The 13,584-nt window shown below is 38.8% G+C and overlaps 1 pseudogene; it reads right to left on the bottom strand.

Moving 5' to 3' along the window:
* Positions 1 to 3,554: 3,554 nt before the first annotated feature.
* Positions 3,555 to 13,584, bottom strand: part of LOC128694528 (zwei Ig domain protein zig-8-like) — a 200,849-nt pseudogene continuing 190,819 nt past the window's right edge.

Here is a 13,584-nt window from a genome sequence, read left to right as displayed (position 1 = left end):
CTGGAATGGTGTAGTCCAGAGGTCAACCCTGGAATGGTGTAGCTCAGAGGTCAACCCTGGAATGGAGTAGTTCAGAGGTCAACCCTGGAATGGTGTAGTTCAGAGGTCAACCCTGGAATGGTGTAGTCCAAAGGTCAACCCTGGAATGGTGTAGTTCACAGGTCGGTTACTGACCATAGTATAATCCAGCAACAGCAGATGTGAAGACGTAAGACCGGTTTTATGTACACTACAAAGTGGTCATGGTGTCCTATCATTAAGATGTCATTTGTCCACCTTTGTATGTCTAACCTTCATGTTACTGACACAGGCGCCACCTACCTGCATTTACTCCTTAAGCCGAAGTACAATACTTGTCTTTGATAAAAGGTTCTCCTCACATGACACTTGTGCTATCCTAACACTCCTATTAACTCCTCATTTAATTACGGGTATTCTTACGAAACTGGATACCCTCATCGAAGACCATTGTAGAAAACTCAGGAATTTCAGAAATTTCCTGACCCTTGCCACTGAATGATGCATTTTCCACTGCTCACTGAAGACCGGTAGCGCCCTGAATGACTAACTAAACCCTAACGAAATTTCACCTGCGTCCGTGCTCAGTAATGACAATGAGTTACTACTCTATAAAGAACATAAAAATTCTTTGAGCAAATAGAAGTACAAGCCAGCGAGACCATCATATTCATTCTCCCCAAGGACAGGCTGAACCAGCTTCTCTTAATAATAATAATAATAATAATAATAATAATACTAATAATAATAATAATAATAATAATAATAATAATAATAATAATAATAATAATAATAATAATAATAATAGTAATAATATTAATAATAGTAGTAAATAATATTACATATACAAGGTATACAGACTGAGCAGACATCAGTAACATACTACCATACAGAAAGCTGCTTGTTATGCAGAGTATTTCGGGTAAATTAGGTCAATATTGTCCCAGGATGCGACCCACACCAGTCGACTAGCACCCAGGTACCATTTTACTGATGAGGAACATAGACAGCCAGTGTAAAGAAACACGTCCAATGCTTCTACCCTTGCCGGGAATCGAACCCGGACATTCGACGTGTGAAGCAAAACCTTCAGCCACCAGGCCACGGGACCTGGATCCATCACATTTAATTAAGAACACTGTGCGTCTCCTACCACAAGACTCTCTCTGACTTAGAGGAATTTTTGGTTAAAATTTCAGTAAGTCAAGTAACATCACAGTGAGTTTTATTAAGAAGTTTAGTGTTAAATGGTAGACGAGAGCGAGAAGATTAATGTATGTAAATTACTGTTGATAATGTTTCTGCCTATGAGTAATTCAGTGCTTATATTTTACTAAATAAACATTATTATTATTATTATTATTATTATTATTATAATCACAGGGAAACGCTTAACCCGTAGGATTATACTGCGCGTGGGGGGGGGGATGGAAGGTATTCAGGTTCAATTCAGGGAACTGGAGCACAGCTCCATTTCCCTAGATCAAGAGCCCCTCACCAGCGTCAAGGAACCTCCCTTGATGGGACTGACCAAACAATATAACAAAATGAGTAGATTTTTTTTGCGAGTTTGTCGGTGACATCTTCTACCCGTAATTAAAAATTTAGTGCTAAATATTTAGTCAGCAAAGTGGCAGATTAGCGTTTTTTTATTTAGTTTGATGTCAGTTGACAGAAGAGAATGAATATATTATTGAGTTTGTTGACAACACTATGCTCTGGCTTTGGTAATTTCGTAATATTTCTGAAGTGGAAGTCGTTGTTGGGGGTAGAAAGAATGAGTTCTTTGCTATACTTTTCTTCCTGTTATCAGTTGCCAGCCATTAGTCTACATACCTCAGTATGTAATAAGATCACAGTAAACAAGGTGATGTTGCAATAAGCAACATTATCAAGGAACTGTAAAAAGAACAACAGAAGGCATGTAAGACAAAGATAACACCTCACAGTCAACATCCGACAACTTACCTTCAGTAAGTGTATCAGCCCAGAGGTCAGAATGTTGTTTAGCCCCTTATTCTTCTTCTTCTTCTTCTTCTTCTTCTTCTTCTTATTATTATTATTATTATTATTATTATTATTATTATTATTATTATTATTATTATTATTATTATTATTATTATTATTATTATTATTATGATTATTATAAAAAAGAAGCGCTAAGCCACAAGGGCTGTTTAGCCCCTTATATGTCGTTCCATTACTCTTGTAATTGACCACTTCACCTGCCCTTTGCCATTCTCTCCTACACTACTATTCACAATTTAATTTGAGTTTAATTTCTTCCATTAGGTTTTTGAATTCCGAGTTTTTCGTCACGTGTTGTGTGTTTTCACTTGCTCGCGCTGCTTGTCTAATGTAAACTACCTCTTCGATGTTTCATTAAAACGTTGGTTACGGATTACTAGAAGCATTGTTCCAGAGACGCTAGTATTTTTGTGTGTACTCACTCATTTGTGGTTGCATGGGTCGAATCACAGCTCCTGGCCCCGCCAGGAGAGAGGGAGGATCAGTCGTTAAGGAAAGAATGATAGTTAAGCGTTTTGATAAGTTTTAATGATTATAAAACCCTTGTTGCCATGACCACTTAGCCTAATTGTGTGAAAATAGAAATGCTATCTATGCCAGCTAAATCTTAGTTGTGAATTAAACGGTGGCACCTGCCTCTGGTGCCCAGGTTACCAGGGTAACCCAATTATTATTATTATTATTATTATTTTATTTACAGCGCAAAACCAGAGGGAAGTACCACCTGAGTGCTCATAAAAGTTGACTCAGCACTGACAACACTAAGACAGCTGAGGTTCTGAAGTGAAAGATTTACAATACTCTTATGTCTTACATTGTTCCACTTACTTCCCATGTCTTACAGTGCTCCACCTAACACCCATGTCTTACAGTGCTCCACCTAACACCCATGTCTTACAGTGCTCCACCTAACACCCATGTCTTACAGTGCTCCACCTAACACCCATGTCTTACAGTGCTCCACCTAACACCCATGTCTTACAGTGCTCCACCTAACACCCATGTCTTACAGTGCTCCACCTAACACCCATGTCTTACAGTGCTCCACCTAACACCCATGTCTTACAGTGCTCCACCTAACACCCATGTCTTACAGTGCTCCACCTAACACCCATGTCTTACAGTGCTCCACCTAACACCCATGTCTTACAGTGCTCCACCTAACACCCATGTCTTACAGTGCTCCACCTAACACCCATGTCTTACAGTGCTCCACCTAACACCCATGTCTTACAGTGCTCCACCTAACACCCATGTCTTACAGTGCTCCACCTAATACCCATGTCTTACAGTGCTCCACCTAACACCCATGTCTTACAGTGCTCCACCTAACACCCATGTCTTACAGTGCTCCACCTAACACCCATGTCTTACAGTGCTCCACCTAACACCCATGTCTTACAGTGCTCCACCTAACACCCATGTCTTACAGTGCTCCACCTAACACCCATGTCTTACAGTGCTCCACCTAACACCCATGTCTTACAGTGCTCCACCTAACACCCATGTCTTACAGTGCTCCACCTAACACCCATGTCTTACAGTGCTCCACCTAACACCCATGTCTTACAGTGCTCCACCTAACACCCATGTCTTACAGTGCTCCACCTAACACCCATGTCTTACAGTGCTCCACCTACTACCCATGTCTAAACCCTTGTCTTGGTTTAGAAAAACACGTAAGCAAACACTAGGACATATTAATTAGAAAACGTTCAGGTCCTGGGACCTTGACCACTTCCAACATACAGAGGTTACAAAGACAGTATATAAAGGCTGAGAGTGAGGTGTGACACATGGTGACCAGAAGAATGCCATATTAGGAAGAGGACGGGTAGACGTTGGGATCACGTTATTCCTGTATTGTTAAGTAGGTGGTGCTATCCCTGGGTGAAAATCATGTATGCTAATGTTTTTGAAATTTTCTAGTTTTTGGTGACGGTGATTAGTGAGGTTTCCAGACATCATTGATGTCCAAGGTCTTGTTCGGTGAAGACGAGTCGCACCTCATCCCAGTTCATCAAATGTCCCGTGGGGTCCCTATGGTGGACACAGGCGTACAAGTAGTCTCTGTTATTGGCTTTTCGATGTTCGTTCAGGTGGACAAAAAGATCTCTGCCTGTTTCCCTTACATATTTTTTGGGACAGTATCCACAGGGGATGGTGTAAATGCCCGCTGTGGAAGTTAGAGGTGTTGGGGCTACGTTTCGTATTGAGGTCTTTGATAGATGATGAGTTTATGGTGAAAATATCTAAGTTACTCTTAGCAAGTACCTGGCGAGTATTCGTGGCAGCATCACCTTACGAAAGCACTATGAACTGCATAGAGGGCTGTTCCATGGATGATTTGTTGAGGACAGCTTGTGCCTTGAGTCTGTAGTCCCAGATGAAGAAAAATGGAAATTGAAAACGTTAAAAGGCTTGTGTTATGTATATATAGACTTCAAGAAAACAAGGGCTGGAGATAGTAAGAGCTCTCAAAAAAGCCAAGGAGAACACCTCTGTTAGTGAGGGTGTCATTATTGAACTAATCCCTGTACTATCACCTAGATAGTATTTACTGCCTCACTATCCCAGGTGTCCCACACAGTTCTTTGTGTGACCCAATTTGTTTTATCTTCCCAGATTCCCAATTCACAATTTATTTTTTTGTTAATAGGATACTTACTCTTTGATAATATCTGTATTACCATTTCTTTCCTACTTAAACACTGTTAAAATTCTCTTATAATCATACCTAATTTTCCCTTTTCTCCCAAACTACAAATAACAAACTAGTGTATGTTCCTACTACACTACTGTGCAATACCTTGAACCTTCCCTCACTAGCTAGTTTCAACTACCTCAAATAATATTCCTACAGTGATATTAATTGCTCAAACTTTATGCTATAAGGCAGTTCCTACTCTCAGATTATTTTCATATCTTAGTGACTATATTGTGTGTGAAATTAGTGTATATTTCAATTACATTATTGTTCAAGGCCCAAAACTATCTTTTGCTGCTACTACCAACTACCTCATATTAGTTTTACTTTTATAGTACAATAAATTACTCAACTTATTATATATAACAAATCAGATCTTACTCCAAAATCAATATAATATCTTAGTTACTATCTGCCAGTTTAACTTTGTTTACCATTATTTAATTTAGTCCCTATATATTTTCTCCTTTATTTTTGCTTTATATAACAACCTTAGTTCATATATTCACAATTGTTAAAATAATCAAGGTGCTATTCTCAGGTGTTAAAGTGTAATAAGTTCACTATTTTGCCATTATATTACCTAACTCATTTATTTGATTACCACTTTATTTGTTCACCACAATTTTTTTTAGTCCCTTTTATATCGTCTCCTTTATTTTAGCTTTAAAGAGCTACCTTAGCTCAATTTTTTTACATTTGTTAAAATAACTCAGGTGCTATTTTATAGCTTTAGAATATTTACTTTGTCTTATACTTAATTCTAACTATAGATTCATTATAAATCTTATGATAACAAACATTGATCCTGATACCAACCTCTTATTGAATGACTTAAATGAATCAAACAGTAACTGTAATTACTACACAGCAGAACAATCAAAGGCACTTCTCAGAGCCAACAACAACATAACTATCTTTAACTACAATATCAGATCTTTAAGCAAACATTACGATGACCTCATAGCATTACTCAATTCCCTGCATGCCAGTATGTCCATCATTACTCTCACTGAAACCTGGCTAAAGCCTGATACTACAGATGTCTATGCCATTCCTGGTTACACAGCCATACACAACTGTAGGCCAGACCAACAAGGGGGTGGCACAGCTATATACTACTCAGACCAACTGGAATGTATCACTAATACTTGCACAAGGGATGAACATGGGGAATATGTAATAGCTAAATTCAAATGCAAATACCTACAAAAAACCTCTCACAGTGATAAACATCTACAGAGTTCCACAATCAAACATTAGCCGTTTTAGTGAAAACCTAGGAAGTATGGTAACTGATGCACGCATGAACAAAGATCACTTACTACTCTCAGGTGACTTCAATATAAATCTCCTGCAAGACCAAGACCCACACATTACTGAATTCACAAACACTGAGTAACTGCATGTTGCTACCAACAGTAACAAAACCTACAAGAGTTACAGAGACTAGTGTTTCCCTACATGACCACATCTGGACCAACACCATATCCCCTTTAAAATCAGGCATAATTACAGATAATACCACAGACCACTACCCAACCTTCCTCATAACTAATCTTGGCAAATTACCCCAAGACACTACTAAAGTCACCTTCAGACTTCACAATGAGGCAGCCATTAATAACTTCACAACAGCAGTAGCAAACATTGACTGGCACACTGAGCTAGAAATCTATCCAGATATTGACGAATGTATTAATAATTTTCTAAAAAAGACCCAATACCTTTATAACAAGCACTGCCCTAAGAAAACTAAACAGATGACAGCTAAGAGACTGAACAGTCCCTGGCTAACACCCAGCATCCTCAAATCCATAAATACAAAGCACCTATACGAATGGGTCACATAACCAGAGACCAAACAAAACGTTACTCGTCAATTCTAACCAGCCTGATAAGAAGGGAAAAAAATTGTATTATGAGAACAGATTATCCAACTTACGAGGTGATATAAAAAAAGACCTGGAAAACCCTATCAGAAATTCTGGGAACAAAAAAGATATCACGAAATAGCGAAATTTAATTAACAAAATGAGATGAACCCCAACTCCCACCAACTGAAACAGCAGACTCAATAATTTCTTCTCCACTATAGGAAGAAACCTTGCCAATAAAATCCCAAGCTCAGATACCCCACCCAATGACTACCTCACTGGCAACTACCCGAACACACTGTTCCTAGCTCCTACTAACCCAACTGAAGTCTCCCTTATTATCAACACACTAAAAAACAAGACAGGAGATTTAAATACCTTACCACCCTTTATATACAAAAAAGCGTCACAAGTACTATCACCAATCATTGCAACACTTTAACAAATCCATAGAACCCTCTACCTTCCCTACAGTTCTCAAAATAGCAAGGGTCACCCCGATCCATAAAGGAGGAGACCAAACAGACTTGAATAACTATAGGCCAATATTCAACTTACACCCTCTCTCTAAAATCTTCGAAAAATTAATTCATAAGCGAATCTATTCCTACCTCATCTCCCACAACATACTCAACCCCTGCCAATTTGGGTTCGGGCCTAATAAAAATACTAATGATGCTATTATACACATGCTAGAACACATATACACTGCAATAGAGAAAAAAGAAGTCCCACTGGGGATCTTCATAGACTTACGTAAAGCTTTTGATACAGTTGACCATGACTTGCTCCATATAAAATTGTCACACTATGGTATAAGAGGGCACTCCCTCAACTACCTAAAGTCATACCTCAGCAACAGAAGCCAATATGTGTACACAAATGGGGCAAACTCTTCAGCAGAGCCAATTACATGTTGTGTCCCACAGGGAAGTGTCCTAGTCCCTCTTCTCTTTCTCATATACATAAATGACCTACCAAATGCATCGCAATTACTCAAACCCACACTATTTGCAGATGACACTACATACGTCTTCTCTCACCCGAGCCCAGTCACGCTTGCCAATACTGTAAACACCGAATTACAGAAAATATCTACCTGGATGAGGACTAACAAACTTACTCTAAACATTGACAAAACCTACTTCATTCAGTTTGGTAACAGAGCTACAGATGTCCCTCTTAACATAATGATAAACGGATCACCTATCACAAAACTAACAGAGGGAAAATTCTTAGGAATCCACCTTGATAATAGACTCAAATTTCAAACATATATACAACAAATTTCCCCCCAAAATTTCCAAGACCGTAGGCATACTATCGAAGATACGGCACTATGTTCCACAATCAGCCCTCCTGGCTCTATATCACTCATTATTTACCCCTATCTCACATATGGAATTTGTGCATGGGGCTCAACAACAATTAACCATCTCAGACCACTAATTACCCAACAAAAGACTGCAGTCAAAATGATAACAAATTCCCACTACAGGCAGCACACTCCACCAATATTGAAAACTCTAAACCTACTCACCATACAAAACATCCATACTTATTACTGCACCTACTACATACATAGAACACTTAACTCTGATATAAACCCTCCCCTCAAACGTCTCCTTACCAACCTCAACAGAACACTTGACCATAACACAAGGCACAGATCACTCTTTGATGTTCCTCGTGTCCATCTCACGCTATGCAAAAACTCAATGCACATAAAAGGCCCTAAAATCTGGAATTCATTACCTGTGAATATAAAAGAAACACTGTCTGTTTATAAATTCAAGTCTCTTCTCAAAAATCACTTACTCACCCACAACTAAATAAATACTGAATAATTGTATCTCATAAATTGTATCTCATAAATGTTTCTCATTATTGTATCTCATAAATGTCTAACCTGTGACCCAGTCAAACTTTATTTTTTAATTACATTACCTAACTGAATACTCAATTCTACTGATTACACAGCAACACAGTAAATGACCATATGAACTGTCTTTGTAATACTCGTTTGTGCTAAATTGTTATCTGTTTACAATAATGTTTTTACCACTGACTATATCATTACTTAGTTAATCTTAAGTTAATTTTAAGCCTGCCCATAATGCTCTGCATACAAGAGGCTTTGGCATGTTGCACTGTAATAACTGTATTCCTTTGTACTTCACTGTATCATGTTCAAATAAATAAATAAATAACTGGTGCGAATATAATGCTACGGTGGCCTGTGGCTTGGTGACAAAAACTCTCGCTTCACACGTTGAGGGTGCTGCTTCAATTCTCAGCAAAAGGTGGAAACATTGGGTGTGTTTCCTTACACCGATTGTCATGTTTACCTATCAGTAAAAGTGGGTACCTGGGTGTTAGTCGACTGGCGTGGGTCACATCCTGGGTGTTAGTCGACTGGCGTGGGTCACATCCTGGGACAAAATTGACCTAATTTACCCGAAATACTCTTCATCTTGTTAACAAGCGACTTTCTATATAGTAGTGTCCTTGATGTCATCTAGACCTGTACACCTTGTACATTTACTTGTAGAAATAAAGACTTTATTATTATATTTGTTAGTAGATTTTCTATACACTTTGAAGAGAAGTTTGTCACTGTCAGACCTTCACAAGAGGATGTCGAGGAAAGAAAATTTGTCCTCCTGTGCAGGTTTCTCGACAGTGACAAACCTCTCTTGAAAATGTATAGAAAACTTACCAACAAGGACGATCTTAGACACTCATATTTACACCAAAACACCCGCAGTAAAAGAGGTATCCTCACTGGCTTCTTAACAGCTCTTCGTATCTCCAACTCTTGTTTCCTTGAAGAGGAATGTATCTATATACCACAAGCCTTTACACGTCTTCTGCTTCTATCTTTCGTCATCCGGAAGTGTAGACTCAAGGCAGAAGCTATCAACAAATCTACCATGGAACAGCCCTCTATGCAGTTCATAGTGCTCCCATATGGTGATGCTGCCACGAATACTCGCCAGGTACTTGATATGAGAAATATTCACGTCTTCTCCTTAAACTCATCATCTATCAAAGACCTCAAAACGAAACATAACCCCACACCTCTAACTTACACAGCAGGCGTCTACACCATCCCTTGTGGATACTGTCCCAAAAAATATGTAGGGAAAACAGGCAGATATCTTTCAGTTCACCTGAACAAACATCGAAATGCCAGCAATAGAGATGACTTAAGGTACGCCTGTGTCCTCCACAGGGACTCCATGGGACATTTGATGAATTGGGATGAGGTGCGACTCGTCCTCGCCAAGAAAGACCTTAGATTCTGACGATGTCTGAAAACCTCGCTAATCGCCGTCACCGATACCATAGAAAACAATACTAGAAACAACAAAATTTCTAAAACATTAATATATATTATACTCAACCAAGAAAAGCGCCACCTACCCAGCAACGCAGGAGTCACATGATTCCATCGTCTAATCATCCTCATTCCGATATGACATTCTTCAGGTTACCATGCGTCACTCACACCTCACTCTCCGCCTATATACGTCCTAGTGTTTGCTTACGTGTTTTTCTAAACCAACTTGTCGGTATCTATTACCAAGGTTTATGAAAGGATCCATGTCTTACATTGCTTACCTTACTACCCATCTCCCCACCCATGTCTTACAGTGCTCCGAATACTACCTATGTCTCCACCTATGTCTTACAGCATCTTCCACCTACTACACATGTGTCCGGATGCTGAGAAGAAAAATTAGGATTCTATGCTAAAGCTGAAAAGGCAACAAGGTAATACAAATTACAGTATATAAAAAAGATATATATGATGTGGATAAAAATTTTTCCAGAAACCACAGATATTAAGAGTTTGTATTAAACGTTCTAAAACAAAACAGTATTGTTTTAATACGTAAATTAAAAATATTATTATGCATATTTAGCAGATTATACAAAAAAAATGCAGATAAAAATTGTTATTTAACAAGCTATAAGAAAATTAAGAAACAATACAAGAAGCCATTTGTCATCCAAACAATCCTTGGAAGACGAAAAGAATTTTGTAAAAAAGTATGTGGACACGTTTTGTGGTCCAATGTTGAACTGTTATAAGTTCAATGAAGCTGGACGCTTTTCTTGACGAGGAAGGTGTCGCCTTAGATGTTCTGGTTTGTTGTGCTGGAACACTTGTACCTATAATAAACAAAGTACACATTGATTATAATTTTTCACGTAAAATGGTAAATGGACTCAAAAATGGTAAAATGCCTAGATATAACAAAAACATCCTAAACTGTAGTTTGTATTTGAGAACAAGTGACGCCAGTTTCTCAATCTTGCCTCTTTTGTAATTAATAGTAATTAGTAACAAGAGACTCTTGGTTCAATTAATTAGGCAACATATAGATGATGTTAGATAAGATAAGATAAGATAAAATTTCGTTCGGATTTTTAACCTCGGAGGGTTAGCCACCCAGGAAAGTCAGTGCGTCATCGAGGACTGTCTAACTTATTTCCATTGGGGTCCTTAATCTTGTCCCCCAGGATGCGACCCACACCAGTCGACTAACACCCAGGTACCTATTTGCTGCTAGGTGAACAGGACAATAGGTGTAAGGAAACGTGTCGAAATGTTTCCACCCGCCGGGAATCGAACCCGGGCCCTCCGTGTGTGAAGCGGGAGCTTTAGCTACCAGGCCACCGGTACTTGATGCAATGTACACAGACCACAGCTGATATCAGTGACATACTATTGCGACCCCTGAATGGGTCACAATGTATATAATGTATATTACCTATTCATATAATTTTATATTGCTTATATTTGCAATATTAGCTAAATCGTAAATATATTGATTTATATTATTATTTGACTTATTTATATTATTAGGTAGGATGTAACATTTATATATTATTCAGTGCTCATAGTTCGAGTGTTAAGTAGCTGACAGCATTGTCTAACTACTATAATTATCACTCCCCTCGTTTCTTTGCTGGCTTCTCTGTAGTTGCTGGGCAGCAGCAGTCCACGGAGAGCCACATGATCAGGGTGAGGTGATCAAACCTCACCTGGAGGAGAGTCTGCCTGACCTGCCCTCGCTCTCTCGTCTGGTTGACGTTGCTTCCTTCTCCAGCTCTCCCTTGTTGGCCCTAGTTGGAAGATCGTCTCTGTCGCTTTCTTGTTGGTTCTGTGTAACTCTGCTCACAGAACATGGCCTAGACTTAGTGATTTTCGACGTTGTACTGAGGTTGTGTGTCACATAGACACTCTGAGAAACTCAGGTCCTGAGCTGTAGCTTCCTGTCACAGTCGGGGATTTTCTTATGCTGAACTTAGATTCAGTAGTATGGGAGTTTTGTGACTTTTGTGGAGGATCTGCAGATGGTCCCTACTTAGTGTCATTATATTATCTCCTTGTTCCTGATTCTGTGTCCCTGTTGCTTGTTATATTGCTGTTCGGCTGAGCAGTCATTTTACTGTTCAAGCAAGTTGTCCTGATCGCCAGGTTGGTCACGAAGTTAGTTTATGTGAGGACTTTTAGTCAATCACTGGTTAAGTCTAGTCTAGTCAAGTGTTGAGACTTAGTGAACTACTTAGAGCACTAACACACATGCACAGAAACTTACTTGCATATATTTGTATTATGTTATTAAATACTAACAATGTACCAGACGGTACTTAAAAGCCATAAAGATGTGATATGTGTCTTCAGCACAATACTACTGTACACCAGAGAAGTGTAGCAACTTGTATCCTATATTATATTCAACTGATTAATTTACTTTGATATTATACACCTAGACAACTTCATTGTTATTAATAAATTTATTAAATTTTAATTTCTTTAGTTAGTAGACTACCAGTTGTAATCCTGAAGCACTATTGAATCTTACTAAATTCTAATGGATAATTGGACAAGGATACTGACTACTTGTTACGAAAACCCAGTAACAGGCTGGATGCTAGAAGGGCAGTCCTTTCTAGTATTCACTGGAGATCTCTATCATTATTAGATATCGTGTTATTTGTAACAAATGGGGGCCTGTCCGGGAGGCTTTTGATCCAAGGTGTTGGAGAAATTGTCCAGTTTGACACACTAGTAACTCTATGGTCAAACACTTTGAGTACTTTCCTAATTTGAAGACTTTGTCTTGTACAACATAATAAGTGGATGTATATACTTGACTGAATCTCTTGATCCAAGGAGATGGAAATACTGTTCATGAGCTCTAGCTCTAAGACAACCAACACTAAAATTCCTATTAGGATTAGAGTTTCCCATAATCACTCTCTCGTAGTACCTTTATTTTCGTGATGTATGTCAAAGTGAAACAGTTAATTGATACTCTGACTTTGAGTTGAGTACCTTAAAAACTTCAGACGTGTTGGCGAGTAGCCAAACATCTCTGTGTGACGTATAACAGGAATTACACTGCAGAAACTGTCAAAGCGTTAATTAAAGATATATTGTTTCCTGCTCATACAGAGATGTCTGATTATGATTCAGATACAGAGAGCATAGTGTCACTATTAAGAAGTATGACTATTGGGTGATGTAGAAGAGAGAGCAACTACAACTACGGCAGAAGTGTCTGAGCCTAGTGTAACTCCGTTCATGCTCACACCTTCCCGCCTGACTAACACAATAGTACAATGTGTAACTGGTAGTGTGACTCAGCCTCATACTAGTACCGTGTATGCTACACCTGTATCTACTTATCCTAGACCAGATCTATACTCTCTAGGGATGGCTGGACTAAGTGCCCGACCTACGGACCATCCAGAAAGACATGTTAATTTCCCCACTCCTCCGTTACCCACTGGTCCTATCTCTGAGGAACAATTTGAGAGGATGGAACACCTCATTGTGTTGCAGACTGCACAAATAGAGGCACAGGGGAAATTGAACGAAGAAGATTTCCAGAGAGAAAATGTTCGTCTCGGAAGACAACAGACTAATAGATCTGA

The sequence above is a fragment of the Cherax quadricarinatus genome, chromosome 60, assembly GCF_038502225.1.
Source record: "Cherax quadricarinatus isolate ZL_2023a chromosome 60, ASM3850222v1, whole genome shotgun sequence".
NCBI classification, from domain to species: domain Eukaryota; kingdom Metazoa; phylum Arthropoda; class Malacostraca; order Decapoda; family Parastacidae; genus Cherax; species Cherax quadricarinatus.
This window is presented reverse-complemented; position numbering and strand designations above follow the sequence as displayed.